The sequence below is a fragment of the Botryllus schlosseri genome, chromosome 8 (genome assembly GCF_051294905.1).
Source record: "Botryllus schlosseri isolate E-star chromosome 8, Bs_hap1, whole genome shotgun sequence".
Lineage (NCBI taxonomy): Eukaryota > Metazoa > Chordata > Ascidiacea > Stolidobranchia > Styelidae > Botryllus > Botryllus schlosseri.
In genome coordinates, this window is record NC_137243.1 from 27362415 (window position 1) to 27389251 (window position 26837).

Sequence of the window (26837 nt, forward strand, 5' to 3'; positions counted from 1 at the left end):
TAGCATAACTGGTATTTATCAAATGCTATTGTCGCACCGATTCCGAAAATCCGAATATTAACTATCTTAGAACACTGGAACCCCCTCAAAATCGTCAGGGAATGCAAAATTCGGCTTTATTGCGAACGATGGCAGCGCAGAGAAACAATAGTCAGGGGAGGCAGAATCGAATCTGCCTTATTCACTATTCGCTAAACAATCGGACATTCGCAGCACAGTGAAACGCGCTATCGATTTCGGAAACCGACAGTGCAAATACGTAATGCGGAGCAAATACATTCCCTTATTGATGTAGCTGGTATGTATTTTCCATCCATAGCTACGTTAATTTGTGGTATGTGATAGCTACTTACATAGCTTGCGCTGTCCTTGTTTGTGGCCTATATCGTGTCTTCGACCGTAATGGTCATTTACACAAGGTGGATGTTCTATCTTATTCCATAACGTGTAGCACGACCCACTTAAGGTTTTTGTAAGACAACGCTTACGTTGAACAGATGGAGAGGAGAAGCCTAGCCTAGATTGCCTTCGTGTGAACTGTGAAGATGGCTAATGTGGCATGAAACAGGTCGCCAACTCTAATAACTAACCTTGTAGTTTTATATAGTTGCGAATCGTAATCCAAGGAAATCTGCAACCCCAATCTAAATACCTGATTTTGTACAGTCTGAATGATGTCTTCAACCAAGTTTGATCTTAGTAAATGGACATATTTAGTTGTGCAGATACAGTGACCATTTCAATCTTGTAAAAAGGAGATTGGACGAGAAGAGTGCAATAGAGAATATAAAACCGAAATTGAGACATTAAATAAAATATTTTTATGTTTTTCTTTTCATCCTTTTAGTTGAACAACCTGTAATAAATAACTGAATATTTCACTACAGGAAAGATTTAAATGTGTGTTATAGAATGTAGAATTGCAACGGCTAACAGGCAGACAAAACGCTCTCGCCTACCCGCTTCCTTCCTGCTGTTGTTTTTCATCAACTATTTGTGTATCTTTATCAGGTACTTTACGTGTGCGTGGGGTGAGGGGGTTAGTGCTTCACCCAGGACTCTGGAGCATGCAGTCGTAATTTTTAAACTGCTGCAGCTCCGGAGCTTTCTTATATCATGAATTAGCTCCGGCTCCAGTTGCGGGGCTTATTGATACCACTACTTCGTCTCCAGCTCCGAATACTATTGAATGGTTCGGTCGTAGCCTTCGCAAGGAACCATCATTTTGTGTGTAATTACTTCGTTTTGTCTGTCGATTACGTCACAGCCGCACGAGAAGGTACTTTACTCCACGCCATTTCTATGTACACTAGGGCTCTTCAAAATGACTTTTTTTTTCTCAAATCGTACTGGCTATTTGATAAAATTGTTAGGTTACCTAATTTAAGCCGACACACAAAATTTGGTTCTATTCCAGCCAGTAACCGCTTTGCTACAGGAGAATAAAGTTTCTATATATTATATAAAAATCAATAATAAAAAATTTGAAAATATTCTGTTCACCCCATGAAAGTGTTAGGCTGTCTATAGAAACGATGCTCACCAAATTTGGTTCAATTCCAACCAGTGGAAGCGGAGTTATGGCCGTCGAAAAATTTGGATTTGAATAAAATAGTATTTATGGTGACCGATTCTTTCTTTATTTAATATAGTTGTGCTCACCGTAAATACTATTTTATTCAAATCCAAATTTTTTGACGGCCATTACTCCGCTTCCAGTGGTTGGAGTTGAACCAAATTTGGTGAGCATCGTTTCTATAGACTGCCTAACACTTTCATGGGGTGAACAGAAAATTTTCAAATTTTTTATTATTTATTTTTATATAATGAATAGAAACTTTATTCTCCTGTAGCAAAGCGGTTACAGGCTGGAATTGAACCAAATTTTGTGTGTAGGCTTAAATTAGGTAACCTAACAATTTTATCAAGTAGCCAGTACGATTTGAGAAAAAAAGTCATTTTTGAAGAGCCCTAATGTACACATTGTACAGCATAAAATAGTGGCGTGATGTTTTCATGCCGGCACTACACTAGTTGATATCAAGCCATACGGCACAATTTAATCTTGTAATACTGCGATTTGTTCAAGCGTAACTGCAAAAATGAGCGAATGTCGTGGCCATATCAGCAGAAATCCACTTTCTACCAAATACCCAATGGTTTGAAACTCGATATTTGTGCGCTCGTTACCAGGCCGTCCGTCGTCGATCAAGTAAATGGAATATAGAAGATTTCTATTCAAACGCATCGAATAAACTCAGAATTAATGCCATTGAGAATGAGCTGTTGCATCAATATTTACCTACTTCAATGCGGCGCTCTGTACAAGTCATTAACAATTAAATAACAAACTTACAAATGTCATTGCGCGACGATTGAAGAATACGAGTGTACCAAGCAGGCAAGAATGAATACACAAAATGAATGATTACTAATTGAAAAGTGCACATCCAATCACTAATTGTTTTCTTATATCCAACACCAGAGGCATGAGGTTTGGACATCGCATCGACTAGCTCGCATCGCGACAATAGTGTGCTGACTATAACGGTGTTCTGGGCTGCTTAGATGCATTCTACTATTTTCGTTCGCAAATCGTTACTAGAGTAAACGATCATGCGTTGGAATGTATTTCAATTGGTATGCACACACAACAACACACTGGCCAATGTCGCACTACGATTAAAAACCATCAACAAAGAACTTGCATTTGCTCATCCATCTCAGAAAGGATATGTTGTTTCTTGGTATGCGGCATGCGCGCCTGCAAATCGAAATGTGCAGCACAGTCACTTTTTTATCCTCTGGCGTTGCTTATTTATTCGTCTCATATAAGCAGCAATCCCGTTTTGTGACATACATGGTAAGGGCGGTGATTACTCGAACCACAAAATTGGTCATCGAATTTGTGCTCATAACCAAATTGACGATATCTCTAATACCCAAACCGACAAGATAGCGTGATGGTGAAGCGTCCGGCTTCTTGATCGGTAGGTCGTGGGTTCAATCCCCGGCCGGGTCAGACCAAAGACCTGATTAGTAACACTGGTATCCATGACTTCCCTGCTTGGCGCTCATGCATTACTGGGATAGCACGGAGGGGTGGTGCATGACTTACAAGCCGTGAAGGCTATATCTGCACTTCCTTGTCCATCGGCATATGCACATCATGCACTCATGGTATGCAATATGCATATGCACAGATCGTGTGTATGTGTATCATGAGTCGGTGTATAATGCCGCAAAAACATCAAGGACAAAAATAAACCGCGTCCTTTCCTTTCCCACAATTCAGTAATTACGGAGCAAGCGCGGCATATCCAGGCTATCCACGTTTGGTGCCTATGTATGAACATTTAACATGGTTATAGTGACAAAAGGTGGTGCCAACGAGGCAACAATTCTAAATTTTGTGAACGATTACCGTAAAATTATGTGAATTCAGCTATGAATCATCATAACATCTTATGAAATACATCGGAGCCGGAGCTACTTTCCAAATAACCGGATCCAGTTCCGGATCCGGCTCCCCTTGAATTTTATTCTGGGCTTCAGATCCAAACCGCACGTCACTGTTCATTACGGCTGTTCAAAAATAACCTTTTCCCGGATTCCAGCCATTCACTGATTAAATTGTCAGGTTACCCAAAAAAATGCTTCACACCAAATTAGGTTCAATTCTACCAAGTATGAGACTCCGCAGGCCTAATTATTTTTTTTAATTTATTAGGGAAAAGAAAAGAAAAGATTCAATAATCCGAGAATTATCAACGAAAAACTCAAATAACTCCGCTTCTACTTGTAATTTAGTCGAATTTGCTTTGCATCGTCTTTGAAGACAGCTCAACTATTTCATGGGGTTGACAGGAAAATTTGAAAATTTTCTTTTACAATTTTCCCTAATAAATTAAAATTTTTAGTTGGATCTGCGGAGTCTTATACTTGTTAGAATTGAACCAAATTTGGTGTGCAGTGTCTCTTACGGTAACCTGACAATTTAATCAGTCAATGGCTAAATCCAGAAAAAAATATTTTTGAACAGCCCATGGGGTGCATGACCAATACTAACTGATCATACATGCGAAAGCCGATATATATTTCATTTGTATTCACCATGTATAGACTTTATAGGCTATAGAGAATGCTCAAGATAGAATTATTCCATATGCGCTTCCATTTGCGTAGTCCAGAATTCCATCTCCTCCATTCCAAAATGCTTTGTGGTCGACATCGGTGAGTTGACGACCAAATGCACTTTTTCGTCCGCATATTTCGGCCACTGAATCACTACCTTATTTCCTTCATTCCGGTTTCTGGACAACATTTCATATCATGCATTAATCTGAGTTACGGCTGAATGAAAGTCTATAACTTAGGGTTACCATATTTTGGAATCGGGAAAGGAGGACACTTTTACCGAATCAAAAATCTTAGTTGATCAAAACCAAAAACAAGCCGATTTCGCTATTTTTACTGTAAAATTTGGTGGGTTGAATAAAAAAATTCCCAATTTCCACAATTTTGACTTAAAATTAGTGGCGTTTACTAAAAAAAGCTCGTCACGTACGATCGAACCACGAATTTCCAATTTAGCTCGTCATTTATGCCCATTTCTCTCGAATCTTTCCACAATCTTAGCTGTAACGTATGGTAATTCTACTATAACTGAGTTTGCAAGATACATGGCGTGATATGAACAGTATCCATTCCCCCGTCCATAACTCGGTCGATTCATCCAAATCGACTTTTCGAAACATCTTGTGTAAATATTTGATATGGAAATATTTCATCATATGACAAATTATTCGATAATTAGAATACCCGCATTTCGCTTCAATTAATCTGATTAAATTACTATGTAATTATCTAGTTGCCCACCCTTCCCATGACGTGCCCTAACATACAAGATTACGGCTTGACGTTATGAGATCATCGACCTACCCGGTTTTGGCAAAGTTCGTCAGGTAAGTCATGAACTCCTTGCTCAGTTGTTTTTCTTCTTCCGTGAATTTCGCATTCAGCGTAAACTTGACACGCATAAACGGATCTCCAAACGTCATCGCTACATCGTCGCCATGATCGCACTCGCACCAATCAGGTTTGTGTATCGCGTCGCTAAAAGCATCGTCGTGATGCATCTTCAATTGGAAACGGCCCACGTAGCAATACACGTCGGATCCGACATCTGAAAATAGAGCGGAAGGTGTTAAATCGTGGTTGTAATACGTCGACTAAGTCTAAGTCCACGACTAAATCTAAGATTCTGTTTAAATCTATATCTGATTTGAGTCGGGTCATATCTTTTGATAGTCTTTCATGGATGTCTAACGGTCGAAATCAGGTGAACGTTTTGGGTTCAGGTCAGAGTTTAATTCGGTGATAATTGTTCAGAAACTCAAATCGACTAATAAACGATGTAAATATTGCGTCATCATTCGGGCTCAAATCAAGTTGCCAACAAAACGTTCCAACTATTGTCTCAGAATTCCACGATGTTCAAACCCAATGCATAAAATTCGATTTGACCACGCTATAGGTGATGCATTAAATTTGTATAGGGTTTTGTATAGTTGCTCTCTGTAAATGATCGGATACAGTGATATTGGCATTAGAAATATACCAACTAATTTATGTTTATATTGGTGAGGTATCGGACGGCCAGGACAGACATTGCATTGTATCAGCACTCGGAAAATATGGCCAGAAACTATCCTTTACCTATTTAAATGAACATATTTAGAGTGGGAAAATAAGTATATTATGAATGCGTGAATTCGGTAATACCAAATAACCGTTTAACCTGACTTGAACTCAGGACTGAAGAGTGAATACTATGACTCGGATTCACCCATTTGCTCCCTCATACTTTGAAGCGGATCGACTTGACTTGGGTTAACACCGTAAAAGTGTGACTCCAAACATTTGACTGGGACCCATCTCTGCATGGTTCAGAGAGCATCGAAACGCATTCTTGAACCGTTTAACGTTCACTTACCGGAATGCGCGATGGCGCTTGCGACCGAAGGCGTCACGAAACTTGCGTTCCCAGTTAGCCGTCCGAGAAATTGGCTAAACTTGGTTTCTCCGTCTTCTTCCCGAAGATATCTTTTTCGCCAACTCGTAACCGGCATCAGTTATATTCTGGCAGAGGTTATAAAAGTAGACAGCATTGATACTCCAGTGAAAGTCGACAAACGTGGTAAAACTCTACTCAATAAAACTCACGTCCGTTTACTCAAAATTCGTACACCCCTGACCACATAATACACCGATTCTGTCGTAAGTCGCTTATCGATTATATATCATTGGTCGCATTACAACGAAGAGTCGTCATGGCTGATCTGGACGACAAATACTCCGGCCACGGCTGACAAGTTACAGTAAGTGAACCAAAATTGCGAGTATAAATGTCAGGAAAAGTTATTGGGATAAGGTATAGCTAGTCGCGCTAAGCGCCAAAATGTTTTAACCTCCTGAATGAATTCGGTTGGTTGTTTCATATACTGATGTCGAAATTCTTTTCATTCTCAGCCCACGTGAACAGATTAACCGGTCGAACTGACGGAGGGGTTGTCTTTGAAATGTTTGGAGACAAATTCTCATTTGTACGGTAGTGCTCGGATTCCAAGGACGCTATTGAATTAAAAACCAAATATTCAAGTCACCCTAAATCGCGCTAAGCGTGAAGAAATATTTTAGGTTGAATTTGAATCACTCAAAGATCTGAGAACCAATTTCTAAATTCAAATTGCACATTGACGGCCACCAATATACACTAATTTAGTTATGCGTGGACGACCGCATTATTATAGTTTTGCGGCTGCATGTGAGCGTACGTATGAAGGTTGAGTACCTCTGGCCTAATCGAAATAAGGATGAGCAACGCTGCAACGCATAGGAAAGGTTAAATACTGTTCATGGATTGAGGTTAAAGGATCACCATATAACACAGTGGCTCTCAAACTCCACCCCCGGCACCCATGGCCTCGTCCGTGCAATTGTGTAGGCCTACACTACGCTATTAAGCTATTTATAAGCTTTCGATGTAGGAAGTATACCAATTCCAAATATATTGGCTATCGCGGCGGTTTTCTCGGAAGTCGTTATAGGTAGATTTCGCAAGCTGAACACATGTTAAATCCACCCTGTTCTACTTCAAACTGAACCAATAAGTACAATATCAACTCCTTAATTATGGGGAGAAACGTTTGCTTAGGTCACAAAGGGAATATAATTTACAAGCAGGATACAGTTGATGTGAACATTGTACGATATTGTAATTCTGATCTGGCACACCCCGGTACACTCCATCCGATTGGTAAATACGCCCTTTAAAAATTATGGTACACCCTGGGTTGTACGATACATCCGGTTGAAGAGCCCTGGTAACGGAAGCAATCAAATGCTATGATGAAATCAATATCTTACGTAGCTTTGCCAACAATTTCGACGAGGACTTGCAAGGGAATATAAGCTTACGCCTTAACGGTCAAGGCCAGACCGGGCAATGTATTTGGCATCTGAGTATTGCTACATTGATATTCAGCAGAGTAGGCCTATAACAAACGGGTTTCTACTATACTTGCTATCGATATTACCCCATGAGGAAGTTATAGAGTAGCCAACACCCCAATCGCCCGGATTTGGTTTTTATCATACAATAAACATATGAAATCAAGATGGATCCCGTACTCTGCTGGATTTTTTACATTTGACAAGGACATATTCTTCATATCAATTTTACTGATTGTTTTATATTCGCAGAATTTCCACATGTAGTGTAGCCTACTTCGTTCTTGATGTTGTGTGATTGCGGGTCAAGCTCACAGCAGAGAGTCACTAAATGTTCACAAACGGAAAGCTGAATATTTCGAGAAAATATTTGCAACAAAGCGAACAAAATTTTGAGATTGTCAAGGTGCATGCTCGTTTAGTTTTGTATTGATTTTTATTCTGTCAGCGCCAGAGTGGACCAAAGTTGAAATGCAAAGAATTTCAAGCAAAGATGTTATAATGACTTGAAAAATTGTAATATATGAGAAAGATTCACAGTGTATAGCCTACCAAGGTTCGTTTGTAAACGAGAACCTCTAAATTTCTGAGGTTGACACTCAGAACGCGAACGCGAACCACACGTTCACACTATCCCTAGTGCCTACTTTCGAAATTGCAGGTTGTATCTTCGTAACCGATGCAAAATGACTAACGACGCTACAAGCTATTGGCGACCTTTTACTTTACAAATCACAAAGTGCAAAACACCAGTAATCAAGAAGTAGTCAAGTCATAACCACTTCATCAATAAGTGCAGTAGGAAAAACTTACTTGAGTACTCTAAAATAAATACAAGTACTGTGTTACTGAACACATCAAACTATATAGGCCTACGTTTAATTCAGATGCAGCCTCTCATGTCTAAACATAGCAATGCCTACAACAATTTTAAATATTTATTTAGGTTTTTCAACTTGAGCTAGATGCTATATCGTTAGAATGTCGGCTGAATATATTGGGTCAAAAATGCGACATCGTTTGGGCTCGAATCAATACAATTTACATTGGATTCGAATTCGAGTGATCGAATCATTCTGCATAGTCCTATATCCGCATCAATGTTTCGTTTATTGCAATAGCACTGCGAGATAGCCTACGTATATTTCGTGCATATCTCACTTACCAGCACCGTAAGGGAAGATTTGACTTGTTCTTCTGTGAGACCTTTCACGAAGCTTCCTTCTGGCGGTGTCATCATTGATAAAATACCGTCCCCTTCGGTGCTGTTGCATCCGATGATGTACGGTATTTTTGGAAAAGCCTTTTCTTTCAATAGCTCTTTAGGACTACGAGGAAGTACTTTACCATCGACGGAGGGATGAAAAACTATATTTTCCTGCTACGAAATCACACGTGAGCTGATAAATATGTTGAATTGGAACACGAGCTGTACCGCGAACAGTGCCACAGACAATTCAATTAGCTTTTTGGCGGGAACGTTCTGCAACGTTGCAAACGCGTTTTCAATTTTATTCGTATCAATATTCAAATGCCGGAACACCGCGTTGCTTGCTTTCTTGACGAATTCTGGAGTATGATACTGACCTGCAAGTAGTGTTGTTAAGGAACTTTGGTACCGTCCAATCAGAGAGCGCCACGTCATCCTAATTGCCACGCCCATTTTCATACCGTAAGGGTACATTCATCTGCTACGTCATCTGTGCCACATCATCAAGCGCCACGCCTATAGCGCCACATCATCCATCCATTGCTATATCATCGCTGCATTGATTGCCGCATCTTGATACTTTTCTCAGATATTGTATTACGTGTATTTAGGACTAATATCATCCATCCATATTTTTAAAGTTACATTGACATGTCTTAACTTCTGCTAATATGTAGGCCTACCTAGCTATAATCTTATCAGGCCGTAGCGCTCACGCAAAGCATTATCAAGTAAAGGAGAAATCTCCTAATTCTCATCTAGATACATATTTATTCGGAAAATATCCCCTTACTGGGTGAGAACAGTTGTTTTCTCAAGGTCTTCATATCTTCCCCGGTATCTGTTTTGCGTGAACATGGCATATACCTATACATAGTCAATTTTAATAGCAGAATTACCGTGTTAAACATTGAATTCCCACCTTGAAAGTTGGTACGCGGTTATAGGAGATTATAACAATGCACCATACCAAATCCCATCACACATTTCATGATGGAACAACTTTATAACTAACGCGGCTCTACATCGACTTTTTGCGTACATCTGTTTTGTGGGAGCGTATAGCACGTAGCCTACCCATACATAACCAACTTTAATAACGGAATTACCATGCTTAACATTGAATCCCAACTCGAAACTTGATACGTAGTTGTAGGACATTATGGAAATTCACCATGCTAAATTTCATCACACATCTAATGATGGAACACCTTTGAAACTATCGCAGTCGAATACCAACTTTTACGCATATCTGTTTTTCGTGAACATAGCATATGCCCATACATAGTCAATTTTAATAACAGAATTAGCATGCTAAACATTAAATTCTCACCTTGAACGTTGATACGCGGTTGTAGGACATAGTAACAATGCACCATACCAAATTTCGTCAGACATTTCATGATGTAACACCTTTAAAACCAACGCAGTTCTATACAGACTTTTGGCTAAATCTGTTTTTCCGTAGCGTAGCACGTACCTATACATAGTCAACTTTATTAACGTATTTAGCATGTCAATAATCGACTCCCCACCTTGAAACTCGGTACGCAGTTGTAAGACATTATGACAATGCACCATGTCAAATTTTGTTACGCATTTCATGATTGAACAACTTTAAAACTAACGCAGTTCCATACCGACTTTTGCGAGTGCGTAGCACGTACCTATATGCATACTCAACTTTCATAACGGAATTACCGAGCTAAACATTGAATGCGCAACTTGAAGATTGGTTCACGGGTGTAGGGCAGTATGACAATGGAACACATCAAATTTCATCACACATTTCATGATGGAACACCTTTAAAACTAACGCAGTTCTATACCAACTTCGCGTGAATCTGTTTGCGGGAGCGTAGCACGTACCTATGCGTGATCAACTTTAGTGATGGAATTACATATGTAATTAAGTTTCAACACTTTTACAATGATTCGTCTTGCTTCCTATAACACCCCACTCGAGAAAATGCGTCGTAGGATATAGATGAAACTAGCACCACTCATCAAGACCGCTGAAAACAGTACATTTCAACATTTAATAGCAGTAAATTTCTAGTAAAGTACAAGACGTGATGATTTCCGAGTGAGTTAAAAAGTAAGTATTGCAGGTATAGTTTACCTGAAAACCGAATACTCTGAAATAGAAGTAGATGCAGTGTAAATAGTTAATCACTTAATCAAGTTTAGTGCAAGCAGATAAAACCTATACTTGAGTAGTACAAAATACATGAGTACTTCGCTATCGCCTCCCTCCACGTAATAAGTGTCTACGGTTTAAGACTGCTTTTACCGATACTCGTCGGTTTCAGTTTTAGATAGAATTCGGAAACCAAATAATTTCATAAACATAAGCTAATTTAATGAATTTACTCGAATGTACTATGCCGCGCTGATAAGATTAATTATAATATACTTATCATGTTACAGCGATTTTTCTAGCGTGGAAATCTTTAAAATGTAGTAAGCAGGCCAAATGAAGATATTCGTTGAGCTGAATAAACATAAAAAATACTCTAGACTACTTTATCGGTACTTTACAGTTACAGTTTTAGATAAAATTTGTCCCTTTCACCTATAATTACAACTCCTCGCTATCTAAACATGTTTAGAATATATTATTTGCGATGATACGAACCCGTGAAGTACTCAAGTTGCTTTTCGTAGGATATAGATGAAACTGACAACACTCACCAAGACCAGTGATCCACTGAAAAAAGTACATTGTAGCAGTAAAGTCCTACTAAAGTACAAGAAGTAATGATTTCCCAGTTAGTTAAAAAGTAAGTATTGAGGTATAGTTTGCTCGAAAAAGCGAAAAACTCTGAAATAGAAGTAGATGCAGTGTAAATAGGTAATCACTTCATTAAGTATAGCGCAAGCAGGCCAAACCTATACTTAAGTACTGCAAAAGTACAAGTACTTCGCTATGTTCTCCCTCCACGTAAAAAGTGACTAGGTTTTAGAGTACTTTATCGGTACTCGACAGTTTCAGTGTTAGATAAAATTTGGTAAGACTTTAAATTTTAAAGTAGTTTGAGCTTACGTTTGTATCACCTTGACAAGTAACATTATCAGTCATGAAAATGATACTATCACCGAATATAGAAGTTAACACGCGTCAATGTACTTCGGAATTCACGAGAAATTGCTTACTAAGAGAAGTATATTGTTGTATACACAATAGTGGAGAGAATATTTAAAATGTAGTAAGCAGGCCGATGGGTATTCGTTTAGTTGTATAGACATAAAAAACATTCCCGCGCGCTCTTAAACAAAACACTTCCTAACCCTACCACCTAATACTAAGACGCGCGCGGGAATGTTTTTTATGTCTATACAACTAAACGAATACTCAAAGGTGTTCCATCATTAGATGTGTGATGAAATTTAGCATGGTGAATTTCCATAATGTCCTACAACTACGTATCAAGTTTCGAGTTGGGATTCAATGTTAAGCATGGTAATTCCGTTATTAAAGTTGGTTATGTATGGGTAGGCTACGTGCTATACGCTCCCACAAAACAGATGTACGCAAAAAGTCGATGTAGAGCCGCGTTAGTTATAAAGTTGTTCCATCATGAAATGTGTGATGGGATTTGGTATGGTGCATTGTTATAATCTCCTATAACCGCGTACCAACTTTCAAGGTGGGAATTCAATGTTTAACACGGTAATTCTGCTATTAAAATTGACTATGTATAGGTATATGCCATGTTCACGCAAAACAGATACCGGGGAAGATATGAAGACCTTGAGAAAACAACTGTTCTCACCCAGTAAGGGGATATTTTCCGAATAAATATGTATCTAGATGAGAATTAGGAGATTTCTCCTTTACTTGATAATGCTTTGCGTGAGCGCTACGGCCTGATAAGATTATAGCTAGGTAGGCCTACATATTAGCAGAAGTTAAGACATGTCAATGTAACTTTAAAAATATGGATGGATGATATTAGTCCTAAATACACGTAATACAATATCTGAGAAAAGTATCAAGATGCGGCAATCAATGCAGCGATGATATAGCAATGGATGGATGATGTGGCGCTATAGGCGTGGCGCTTGATGATGTGGCACAGATGACGTAGCAGATGAATGTACCCTTAGGGTATGAAAATGGGCGTGGCAATTAGGATGACGTGGCGCTCTCTGATTGGACGGTACCAAAGTTCCTTAACAACACTACTCCTGCAATTTTATTTCATCCGTTAAAAACCCAGTTGGTGGAACAACACACTATATAGATCAAGAGTTCTCAACCTGTAGGCACGAGCCTTTTTGGGGGAGGGCTTAAAAACATATCAATTCTAAGTCTACTCTACTAAAACAAAAGAAATTGATAAAAATTTAATATACATACTAGTAGGCCTACAGTATTAAGCTACGTTTTATCTTGGAATTACTATTACACCAGGCGACGCCAACCCGTGACCCTTTGGGATGTTGATGACTAAAACATCAGTTCCGCGGCATTAGCGTAGCCAAGGCTTCATCCATATTTTTCTTACATCTTCGTATATGACAATAAACAAGACTATTTCGTGGCAGATCACACTTGTTAGTTGTTGGGTTGATTAAAAATGATTTTTTTCCAATTTTACTTACAACCTATATAGGAGTTTGCTATCCCCAAGAGTGAAAAAATATCGATTTATTGGAAAATACATACATACTCACTACACTATGAAATTGGCATATTATCTAAAAAACGATAGCAAATTTGGATCAATATCAACAATAATGCTTGATCATGAGGATTTGTTGACCTTTGGTTTGAATTCATGATAAGATTTGTCCGGAAACCATGGTCAAAGACCTTCAAGATGAACTAGTGTAGGGGTCTGCAACGAGCGAGAATCGGTCACTTCGAGGCCAATCCCTTAGCCTGCGTCACGACATATAACGACGTAAAGTTCTTATATGTGACGTTTGATATGGATATGCCCCGCTGTCGAAATTGTCGGTAGTCGGCACCGAATAGTGCCGTTATTACAATCTGAGTAGACAGTAGTACAAATGCGACGCGCAAAAGAATTTTGGTCACCGTAATTTGAAATCGCGTGCGTCAGGCATGTTTCGCAGAGCTGTGCTGGGTACAATTGTGGTGCGCGCGTTCTGTATGTGATTTATGTCAGTAAAATCGTAGCATACTACTGTATTATTAAAAATGAATTCTGTTTCTTGCGTGAGGCCCTGGTCGCGAGATGCCACATAAACTCAGATATTTGTCGTAGTCTACAAAGCAGCTTTAAGGTTATTGAACTGTTATGAACTTGATTGATTGAGCAGAGGAGCCGAACACACGGTAACGTGACATTCTTTGCTCCTCTAATATACTCGCGAGACAGAAAATGAGAAACCGAAAAAAAGAGAACACAAGTTTGACCAACGCATCATACGGTATCGACCTCTAATGCTCCTACTATCTCATTGATCGTTCTGGAGCTTATTTTCCAAGCCATCAGGCAAAAGCCTCAACACAAACATGTGGATTATGGGTCTTCAAAAATGACTTTTTTCTCAAATCGTACTGGCTACTTGATAAAATAGTTAGGTTACCTAATTTAAGCCTATACACCAAACTTGGTTCAATCCCAACCAGTAGCCGCATTGCTACAGGAGACGAAAGTTTCTATTTATTAAATAAAAATATATAACAAAAATTTGAAAATTTTCTGTTCACCCCATGGAAGGGTTAGGTTGTCTATAGAAACGATGTTCACTAAATTTGGTTCGATTCCAACCAGTAGAAGCGGGGTTATCGCCGTGACAAAATTTGGATTTGAATGAAATAGTATTTACGGTAATAAATAATTAAAGAATTGGTCACCGTAATTACTATTTTATTCAAAAACCAAATTTTTCCACGGCAATAACTCCGCTTACACTCGTTGGAATTGAACCAAATTTGGTGTGTAGGCTTAAATTAGATACCCTAACAAATTTATCAAGTAGCCAGTACGAGTTGACAAAAAAGTCATTTTTGAAGACCCAAATGTGGATTTTCACCGTTTTACTGGAGCTCCGGGACCTTTGTGCCATCTCTCAAAAACGATTTCTGTCAGTAAGCGGTTTTCACTCGCGGAAAAATACGCTGTATTGTAGTTAGGAGTGCTGAACAGTTCTTAAGACGTGGCCATCCAAGCACTAGAGACGTTATTGTACAAACCCCATGAACTTGTTTGGCCGAGACGGGCATTAGTGAAATAGTTGAAATCAAAACCTGGGAAAAGAGGTGAACTTTTAATGAGACACTTGAAGACCTGAGCAATAGTAGCCAATTTGTTGCACACCTGAAAACATATTAAGTTTCTTCATCTTCTTTTCGTATAACAATTGTCGGTTGGTTTGTGGGCTGTGCGGATGAAATTTATTTTCCGAAAAAAGTGCGAATGGAGCTCAAAAACGTCGAAAAGCATTGCAACAGAGTATATTGGATTTGAAATACATAATATTTACGCAGGTAAATCCTATCATTTAGCTATGCTACTCCAATAACTTTGCTTCAACGGGTTGGAATTGAGTCAAGTTTATATTGTATCTTCTTTTTAGACAACCTTGTACTATACTGTAATATTCAACAAAATTGATTATTTTTGAACCACCCTATTGTATATTTGCGATTAGTTTCTACACCACCGCAACATACCGCTGGACGCAGTGGCAATTAGAGTAGTGGTATAATTGACAGCTGCAAAATGGGTTGCGGGTTCGAGTGCTACCGATGTCGACTCTATAATTAGGGCTGGGCACAATGATTCGAGTACTCGAATCTGAATCGAGTATTAATTTTAATGATTCGAGTCGAGTAGTAAAAGACGATTTTTTCGAGTACTGAAATTAAACGCTCCGCGCTACTGAAAGTTAATTTACCAACTAGAATGATACTATTTACCACTGAGGAAGCTTTGAAATCTTGATTGGCCGCGTCGCGGCATACCTGACATAGTACAAAGCTATGATAACGTTACTGGAAATACCACATTTTCGAGGTCATGATCATCCCACAACAATCTCAAGAAGTGCAATGAAATCGGTATGGCCGAAAAAATACCAAAGTGTCTTTAATTTTTCCCAGCCCTATAATGGCGTAGCAGCCACTTGGCGGTTGTGGCTCTGCGCCAGAAGCGTCAGACTGCGAGGACGCGGCAAAATCTGAGTTGGCGACCTTTTCTTTGGTCAAAACAACAAGATTTCCAGTAAATATAATTGAAGAGATTGTAACTATTTCAAAATTTCGGCGAAATTTTCAACGAAAGCTAGGGACGACGGCCTGTGCTTCTACTCTACTGCTCCTCTAGGCTCCCTCTCCTCGCCATCTCATCCATGTAAGCGGTGTCTTATAAAAGCCTACAAGTGGGGCGTGCTACAAATCGGCAGCTACGGAATAAGAGTTAAGAAAATTGGCCTGGTGTAAATGACCATAATAGTCGAAAAACATCAGGAATACCACAAACAACACCAACTTCTGAATGCAAAATTGTATTCCATAAATTGGGATGTACTCGATAATCACTTTACGATACGCACATATGGTAGAAATTGGTGAAATACAGGATATTCGTCTTAAGCCTCCAGTGAGTTCTAAACAGGGCTTTGGAGCTGGCAAAATTTCAAACTGCTCCAGCTCCGGCTCCGGAGCTCTCTTCTATGATAAATTAGCTCCGGCTCCAGAGCTCATTGATACCGCTGCTCCGGCTCTGGCCCCGTAAACTATCGAATGGTTCAGTCATGTAGTCTATTAATATCCGATGCGCTGGGGGCCATCGCGCCGAATCGTCGTGATTTTATAACATCATGATTGAAAGGAACACCCGTGGTGTACATTCCACAGGATTTGGCTTGTAAGTTCTGAGATAGCTATAGGGCGACAGTGAGGGGTATAGCCGTTTCGGATGTACCAAGCTATCGCAGCAGACGTCATTTTAGCAGTAAACAGCAGCACCAAGTTTCTGCTGTTTAATCTAAAATAGAATAAGGTGTGGGAAGGCAGCATTTATTGTGTAGCGAAAAGTGGAGCAGCGAAGTCCACACTTGGGTTAAGTGAAGCTATAAATCATCGATAAAGTTTTCTAAATTATGTTGCACATATAGTTTTAGCTACTAATTACGCTAAATCTAATTTGTTAAAACGGGGAAGCGTAAAAACGTTATTCGTGACAATTATGAGAGTGAATTCAAAAGTATCAAATGAAGCTTGAAGGGCTAGTGTTCCAGACATTGCAATATCTGCAATTGTGACATTAATCTTGAGGCCATAGGAAAGACCGCTATTTCAACTCACACAGAGTATGCACAAAAACTCTATTTAATGCTAATCTATATTTTCGACTGTCCTTGTCGGTGGCAACCCTGATAATATCCAACACCATGGGGTTCGTGCATCGAATTGACTGTAGGTCTGTAGCCAGTGGCGGCTCGTGACAATATCGGGTGGTGGGGCAAGGGCTGCAAGCGACTTTTTATCAAGATGACGTCACAATGGCGTTTTCCAACGTAAACAAGTAACTTAATGATGGTACGGTAACATGAATTTCCCGGCAACAGTGATTTTAACGTATGTGCCACGAGAGGTCCGCTGGTGAGCTGTGACTTGAAGTGTGGTAACTGCGTAAACGGCGTACTGAACAAAGATTCAACACGGTTCATGTTCGCATTAGACCTGACTAATTATCTGCAGAAATGGAAATGACTATAACTCGAGAGATAGCGTAAGCCTAATTGGAAAGGTCAACGAATTCGGACAGATACGCAATTGTTATCTCATAGATTGGGCCTGTCCTATTGAATCCAAAACATCATTGTAAAGGACTAAGAATAGCAGCCTCGGAAATTTGGTCTCGGTACAGCATAAGAGATTTTGGCCTTGAAACTGGAGACTGTAACACGACACATACGTTTTTATTACTGTCTTATAGGTCTGCTGCGAAATCGCCTTTGAAAAATATATTACCGAATAAATACGTGGATGAAAGCCTTAAACTTGGTACACTGTTACATGACATTATCGAGAAGTGGCCTCATGGCCCTTTTCGGTATGGTACACTGTCAAAATTAATGCGAACAGACCAATACCGAATTTTGCGTAAAATTTACTGAGGAATAGGCTGATCAAGTGACGAGGGGTTGTACGCAAATGGCTTGAAGGCCACAATTTCACGGTGAAATTGACATTGGAGAATATACGATCAAAGTAAATATTTGAATGCAAACTGAGAATGATATCATCATCTCACTTAACGTTACCGCAGATACATCGGCTTTTGCGTGAAATCCGCAATGTGTTGTAGGCTAAAGTGTCAGATCGGAGCACATCTTTACCATACTCGACCTTGATAACGAAATTACTGCCCTAATCATTGAGTGTCAACCTTGAGACTTGGCACAGCGTTCGATACTAAAATCAAGACATACCGTGCAAAAGCTTATGACGGATCTAGGTAAGGAGCATCGTTAAAATCAATAGAGACCAATACCGGCTTTGCGTATAATCTGTTAGCGATAAATGACGAGTCAGCTCTCACTCGAATTAGGAAACGAAATTACCACTAACACAGTTCAGTGACAAACTTAAAACTTGGTACAGCGTTCGATACTAACATTAAGACTTACCGTGCCAAATGTCATAACCGATCTCAGTATTGAACACCGTCAAAACCAATGGATACCAATACCGGCTTTTGAGTAAAATCTGTTTGCGATACATGACGGATCAGCACACACTCAACTTCGGAAACGGAATTACTACCCTAAACTTTAAGTAGAAACCCTGAAACTTGGGGCAGTGTTAAATACCACCATCACGACATGACATAACAAGTTTCAAGAGTTTTCATGGTGTGAAACCCCATTAAAATCGACCTATACCAACAAAGGTCGACTAAACGCATATGACCAGGCCGTGTTATTTTTGGCATATGCCAAAACTGCCAAAAATAACTTATTTTTGGCATTTTTCGATTTTTATTTTTGGCAGTTTTGGCATCGTCCTCTAAATAGATAGTTTCAGCCTCGAATTAGTCACAAAAACGCTTTATTTGGGCTAGTTTGTCAAAAGACACCACAAAATGTGCAGCATCCACGTATAATCAGTGCCAACAAACAATAAGAGAAGAAAAAACCTAATGATTTCATTGGTTAATTATATCAAACGAGACCACAAAATGTGCAGTATCCATCGGAATCGGTGCCAATAAGCAAAAAAAAGAAAGAAAAGCCAAACAAACACGCTCAACAGCTGATTGTCACAGCTGTTGAATAGACTTAAATCGTTTGCACTGTAGTAGTGCTTCCAAACTCAGGTCAGCTAAGTTTCTCCTAAATTCATTTCTCGCCTAGCGAATCTGGGGAATATCGACTTCAACAGTAGCCGCTGAGGGAAAGAATGTAGCCAGTCATCCACAAAAGGTTTTCAGAGCTTCAAAATCTTTGGAGGGCCGAACCGGCTTCCACGCATCATGAAAAGAGATCACTTCGCCAGTGCCATCGATCTCATCGCGGAAATAATTTTCTTCCTGATCCTTTTCCAGGAGTTTCCTGTATTGTCTCTCAACACATTCTATTTAGTAGCCCGACTATCATTTCTCCTTCAGTCTACCGATATATTTTCGGAGAACATTTTTTCACTTCAGGTGGCTTTATTACCAACTCGCATGGAAGAGTCCTGGGAAGGTTAGCTTGTTTAAGAACATTGTCGCAACAAGACTGTCTGGCAAAACGAGACTATGCAACTCAGAAATAGCCAGACAGTTTGTTGCGTCACAATGTTCAACTCGATCACAATGCAAAAATCGTGGTTGATTTTGGGAGTTCCAGTTCCATGAGCAGAATATAATTTATATTTTAATAATCAGTACTGCGGCAGCTTCTCATTGATACCCGTTTTATCAAATTTAGCGCTCGACAAGCCGGTCAAAAATGGTCGTAAAATTGCCTTTGGACAAATGGAAAGTATGACGTAAACCAAATGCAGTCAGCCGTTCAATCTCGCTGTGCCCACACCATTTAGGACACCATGCTTTCACCCCTAATGGGTGGGCTGGACCCAGATTAAGAAACCTGCCTTTCACAAACGCTCTTCTTGCTTGTAACGCGGTCTTGTTAACACAACACCATGAACGAAATACACTATTTGGCAGGCCGTGTTATTTTTGGCATATGCCAAAAATTGCTTATTTTTGGCATTTTCAAATTTTTATTTTTGGCAGTTTTGGCATCTGGCTCCTGAAATGCCAAAATTAACACGGCCTGCATATGACGGTAACAGAGTTCAGCTATAGATACGATTGTTACATCACACCTTAAGGGCACAGAGCTATCGTGCCCCGGTTGCTCGGTAATTTTATGAATAGGAGAGAGTAAATCACCGTTTCTTTATTATGCGCGGTTTTGAGAGAATAGACAGTGAAAGCTTGTTATGAGCGCTACCGGGGCAAGCCCCGGCTAGGCATTCGCAAAGCGAAAACACAGAAGAGAATTTGATTTTCGCATAGACTTCGCTATATATGGGCATTTACAAGCGAAAGGACAAGAAGTATACGATTTTCGCTGTGATTTCGGTTTATATAGATAGGTGTGCGTCTATAAAAGGTAAAGAATTGTTATTGAACAGAATTTTAGGTGGGGCAATGCCCCAGTTGCCCTATAGGACGAGCCGCCACTGTCTGTAGCTCGCATCGCGAAAATTGTTCGCGGACTATAACGGCGTTCGGGACGCGTTTCTCTATTCACGTTCGCGGATCCTTACAACAATACACGATCATGCGCAGGAGTTAATTCCAATTCGCAGACACACATAATAACACACTGTTGAATTTCGCCGTTTGATTAAAAAGCTATCACGAAAGAACGGGCATTTGCAGAGTAGACGGCGTACGGTATCTCAGCGTGCGCGCCTTCAAATCGACGTGTACGTGCTAGTGCAGCAAGGTCACGTTTATCCTCTGGCGTCGCTTCGTCTAGTTCAGTGTTTCTCAAACTTTTCCCATCGCGTACCACGAATTTGTTTTTCACCACACGGCGTGCCACTAGCTTGTTTTTCACTGCCGACCGTACGACAGGAATTAATGATTTACTAGAATGTACCGGTGTTTGTTGGTTATTCCTGATAGTACTATACCGCAACGCCAACGGATAGCAAGAAAGCACCATTTAATGAGATAATTGCGACTGTGTCTTATCCAGAAGTTAACCAATCTGAGTTACGACATTACTCACAGCACACTACACGTACAACCTAAGAAGCTCTCGTGTCCCACTGCAGTACGCGTACCACACTCTGAGAACCACTGGCTAATTACTCATTACTTAAATTGCTTAACTCATATAAGCACCAGTCCTATTTTGTGAGGCACCAATTCTTAATTTTTGCCGGATTACCGTAACATTTGTGAATTCAGTCAAAAGTATAGCATAGCATATCATTAAATACATCGGAGCCGGAGCTACTTTTCAAACAACCGGCTCCTTACCCGGCTCCGGCTCCAAAGCCCTGTTTCTAAAGTCGGTGATTTTAAGAGACAATGTCTAAAATATACGACGGGGACGACAGTGGGAGAAACTGTTTAAAAAAATCTTGACTAATCCCAGTCCGCGAAAGAGGAAAAGAATTTAATTTGAGAAATTTGCTTTTAGTTACACCATTAGCTCTTAAAGTAAGGGTCGTGACTTAAAGATAGGCCGTGAAAGGTGTAAATTTTTGTAACTACCGCATTTAGAGGAGCGATCGTTTATTAGGTGTTTTCCCGCTTTGTCATCTACTGGTATTTTGTACATTTTCATGGCCATCATGTCATCAGATCATAATCAGATTTCTGAAATGTTTGAGATTCTAGTAACTTCTAGTAACTTCAAATAGAAATATGTCGTTGAAAAGCATCCAAATTCTACGTATGCAAACATTAGTAGGCCTACTTCGGCACAAGAACTGTTGAAGTACAAGTTATAAACAAGCAAGACTACTTGAGCAGGTAAAACTAGCAGATAAACCTACTGCGGAGAAGTAGAAAAAGTGCGTTACTGATAATATCTAGATTGTAGGCAGGCGTAAAACATACGCCAAGCTTGATATAAGGGCGATGAGTCAAATAATTTTGGAACCACTGGACTTCCCTTCAGCTTAAAATTATATCCTACCAGTCATTGCGTGTTGCCCGCTGTGACTAATGCCTTTGTGAAAAAGGCCCTTGGAAGTCGGCGAGAGGATGTTCAGATGAACTCCCGCTCCTCCGGCGCTAACTCCGAATATGGTAACGTTGTTTCTATCTCCCCCGAATTCTTCGATATTGCTTTGCACCCATCTGCATATAAGCGGAGGTGATCAATAACTAATTATTACTACTACTCTCTCGGAATAGGCCTACTTAGTGGACTTTCCCCAGTTGCACTACTTACTTCAGTGGTTAAGTGGTTATGTTTACGGATTACTACTAATTCTACTTGAAATGTAAGCTTTTTGAAACTATTTTAGTGGAAAGCTTACGTCAAATTTATGAGTGAAATTGTCATAAGAACCGCGTGGAATGCCCCTCTTATCATGGTAACTGAATATATTTTCAATGAATATCTGTATGGTTAGCATCATTAGTCATTTTACACCTTAGTCGCTACGACTCATCTGGCAATGTCGAAAGTAAGCACCGCCAATCAACCGCAAAAGGTATGTGAACCCGCGACCAAATCTACATTTCGAAAATAGTTACTTGAGTGCTGGTCGCTTTCATTTTCTATTTTTACTTAAAGGAGTTTTGTCATCCCTTAGAAATCGATACTTCAGCTCGAAATTGACGCGATCAGTCCTATAGACAGATGATTTTCACAGGTCCTGGTCGCTGAAGAAAGCAAACTGGGACAACTTCAGCCAGATGCGTGAACAAATGTTTGTCTCAGATAGAGAAGAGTTCCCGACTGCGATCAAATAAATTTCGCAGACCATTAGCAGCAGCAAGCGCTAGCATCCCGCTAACAGGGTTGTATTTAAAACAAAAATCAATTTAAAACAAACATGTTCAAAACAAGACCCTCGTTTAAAATTTGTTTTTTTCAAAGCCATGAAGTCACGAATATTCGGTTGTGACGTCATAGTGGAGTGACATTGAAAATTGAAAATATAAGCTAATTATAGCTCCTTTGGCGAAGTCTTGCCTCTAGGACCTTAAACAACTAACACCCCGAAACGATCAGAATTAAGAATATACGTCTACCCGCTACAATCATCGTTTAGCTATATATACTGACGGTTCTAAAACCGACCGGGGATTCGGTGCCAGCTACTATACATTGAAACACACACTGTTTCTTTCAATTTTTCTTAGTGGATTTCACAAAGTGGGTTATCTGCGGAGCTTATCGCCATCAAAGAAAGCCTGCTGTGGGCATCCAGTAACTGTCCATCAAACTCAAATGTTGCTATTTTTACAGACAAAGTCCGGCCAAAGCAATCGAAGACTCAACGAATACAACATGGTGATCGGAGACATCATGCAATGGGTTTCTCGCCTCTCCTCAAGCGGCAGCCACCCAACAATAATCTGGAACCCGGCTCAATAAGGCATAGTAAACAAACCAAGCAGCGGACAGGCTTGCAAAACCTGCAGCGAACATCGTCATCGATGAGATGGAAGAGATTAACGCTGACCCGTAGCGAAGGCAAATCCATGATATCAGGCTTTTTTTCGCACAAAATGGCAAAAAATAGATACGGGATCAGGAATCGTGTTCCACATATATTAGGGTTGTCATACGTCCGGAATTTCCCGGACATGTCCGGAATTGCACTGAAAAAATGCTTCCGGGAGGAAATTCCGAAATATGCTTAAATGTCCGGAATTTTGGAGGCTTGAAGTAGGCTTTAATTTTTTTCATAAATCAACATGAACAATAATATTTTTAAACAGATTTATGCTATTTGAAATTTTTCTTCGTGCTGCGCGCGATTTAGTGCAACTTATATTGCTATTAATATGGGGACACTGCATCTCCCTCGCAAAAATGCAATCAAAAAGAAACATAAATAACCATCATACACTGAAATAAGTCTAACTGTAATCGCAATTGTAATATACCGGTATCTTCCTAGAGTTAGTTAAGGCCGTTTGGATATAGTAAGCCCCCAAGAAGTTGCTTCATTACCCTATGGTGGGCCGAAAATCAGTGCTTTTTGGGTGGAATGGGGCTCACAAAATGTTGTTTCGGACCTGGTTACCACACAACCAGATAACCGCACCGACCTAACAGTATAGCAGGGCTGTCAGACACCCCACCGGCGCACCGGACAAGGTCCATCATAGACGATTTCACCCGGCCCGTGAAGAAATCTGTTGCTGACCCAAGCAATCACCAGAGCTCACATTAGAAATTGTTCAATTCACAACCTATGCTCCACTCCACTCCTGTATAGAAGCTTTGCTAGTTTGACGTCATATTGACTGATAATGTACTCATATCTCATTGCAGTTCTCGCTAGTGGGCGCTAAAGAGTGTCCGGAATTAGAGTTGCAAAAATATGGTAACCCTAACATATATGCGCCTGGTGAATTCGGTCGGTAGTACTTCTCAACTACATGAACTGACGCAGAGTGAAAACTCTATCCCGATTCGTCGTCAAATAGGACATTGTCGACTAAATGCAGACCTGCACCGAATTGGCCAGCATGACAGTGGTCTCTTTGAACGATGCGAAGTGCCCGAAACGTTAAAGCACTTCTTGATTACATGCACTGCACACGTTACCGATCCCAAAGAGATAACCTACTCGAGGCGTGTAATCTGCAACGCTTCAAACGGACCTTGATGTAGGCTACTACTGAGCAATCCTATAATTGTACAGTGTACAGGTACAGTGTACAGTGTACACCCATTGATAGATTATGTGATATCAACCGGAAGGCGAATATAACTCCCTATCAACCATCCCACTCAGGCCTGGTGCACAAAGCCCTATAGTTGCTGAGCACCATAATATCCCATACCCACCCACCCACAAGTGAAAGAAACTAATGACAACATTGTCACGGTGGTTTATCATCGCGAGTGATTTGGTTACGCTCGACCCAGTTTCATCTGACGAGAGAAGAAACAAGACTACATGTTCGGTGTTTCAGAGACAGAGATGTCGTGCAGTAAACAGGAATCTTGCGTCGCCTTTCGTCTAGCATTGAATTAACGTAATATCTTTCATCAAGAGTAATTGTCAGCTTATTTCCAACGATACGTTATAGGCCAGTTAGTTAATTCTTATCCGCAATACCAGCTACGTGAAATCCTCTCTGGACTTCAACGGCCAGTCATAAATCGATCGTTCTTGCAGCAGATTTTCCAGTCTACTTCTGCCAAAGAACTGATACAACCGCTAAAGGCAGTTTAGTTAATCCTTATCTAAAACTCAAGCAGCGGGCGATCCATTGAATCTGGACTTTAGCGGTCAAGCAGTTACGAATCGGTCGTAAGAGCTGATCAGTTTTACCGAAGAACCGATCCCACGCGACAAACATTTCAACTTGAAGTAAGCTTTTGAAAACGTATTGCTTACTCGTATAAATGTTATATGGTTACTTGATACCTGAAAGCTTCCTGCTGGTCAAGCAATCCTGCGTTTCCGGAGCAAATTGAATCGGGACCGAGTGAAAAGAACCCAAAAATTCCGACACGGTAATTCGGAACGACCACCACCACGTCATTCATTCCTGCGAGCACGGATCCCTCATGAACCTTTTCCGAACCCGTTTGGAATCCACCTCCATAAAGTCATACCATGACCTGAAAATAATTTTTTTAGTTTAGTTCACATTTTGCTATGAGATACCAAAAAGGGGGTGTTCGCAATTGAATCACATCGACATCATGTGAAGAGGGCAACTATAATGGTCTTAATCGGCTGATTCGATACAGTTAAAATAATGATATTCTTTATTCACCGTAAAACTGGTAAACACACACGCAATCCCGAGGACCAACCTGTCCCCTAAAGAAAAAAGCGAAATTGAATAAACTTTCAAAATTTCAGTAATAGAGTCAAATTGTTATTCTAATGCAATACATGAAGAGGTTAGGTTACAAAATTGCGGTAGATGAAGAATTAGTAAGGTTTGCTGAGGTAGAGATGATTGAAAATTAAGTAGACCTATCTACACTACAGAAGTTATGCCGTGATTTTCGATTATAAAAGTGAATTAGTAGTTCGTTGGTACATTTAAGGTCTTTGACAGAATATGCACATTCCACGATAACGTGATATTCTGTATCACGTTGTTATTTTAACGTATCATATCTAGGGCTGCGGAGTCGATAAATTTTACCACCGACTCCGACTCCGAATGAGACTCCCGAGTCTTTAAACGCACCGACTGTGACTCCGACTATTTTCCTCACAGAACTCCCTCTCCGACTCCAACAGTACTACAAATTTACTTCGAAAATTATATGTCACAGTATTGGTTATATTACTACTGTATAACCATTCCCACATATGCAGCATGATATTCACGATGACATGCAAAACTTTTCATTGTGGCACAACTCGAAATATTCACTGTGCAATTAGCTTGGAAGTATTCATTTTGTAATGTCCTTCCTTTTTTCATATGTTAGAAGTTTGTATAACATAGAAAAGCCACGGTTATTCTAACATGTATGAATCCTTCAAACATGATATATATTCCAATAATTCCACCCAGTGTGATTAAAATGTGGATAAAACAATAGCAATGTATAGCTCTTGTGTATCGATCATCTACTAATACAGAGATGAACCAGTTTTCTCACTGCACACCATACCGAGGTTTACGCTCGTAGTTACCGACGGGGACCAAAGTGGGTTGCTGGCGTGGTAACGGAAATACTGGGACGTGTTGTGTACATAATAAAAACAGATCATGGGTATTGGAGAAGGCACAAAAACAAACTCCAACCACGCTTGATTTCAGCTGGCAATGATGCAGCCACACAGGAAGTTGCTCAGCCTCAACAGTCCCAAGCTGAGCAACATTTGGTGCAGCTAGTCCTGCTCGTACGTCGGTGTCTGTGGCATCAAACTGACTGGTGTAATACAGGGTTGTTTAAAGAGATGCGAAGATGGGAGCGAAGTATCGATCAATTTTCTTTTGATGGAGGCATA

The 26837-nt window shown here is 40.1% G+C and overlaps 1 pseudogene across 1 annotated transcript in view; it reads right to left on the bottom strand.

The window, feature by feature from the left end:
* Positions 1-4088: 4088 nt before the first annotated feature.
* Positions 4089-26837, bottom strand: part of LOC145444378 (carboxylesterase 5A-like) — a 30931-nt pseudogene continuing 8182 nt past the window's right edge. The window contains exons 3-9 of the transcript XR_013916663.1: positions 25284-25480; positions 21860-22023; positions 8948-9099; positions 8678-8893; positions 5996-6134; positions 4942-5185; positions 4089-4313 (exon numbers count right to left, since the gene is read on the bottom strand). The product of XR_013916663.1 is annotated as a carboxylesterase 5A-like (transcript). The remainder of the gene's footprint in view (positions 4314-4941; positions 5186-5995; positions 6135-8677; positions 8894-8947; positions 9100-21859; positions 22024-25283; positions 25481-26837) is intronic.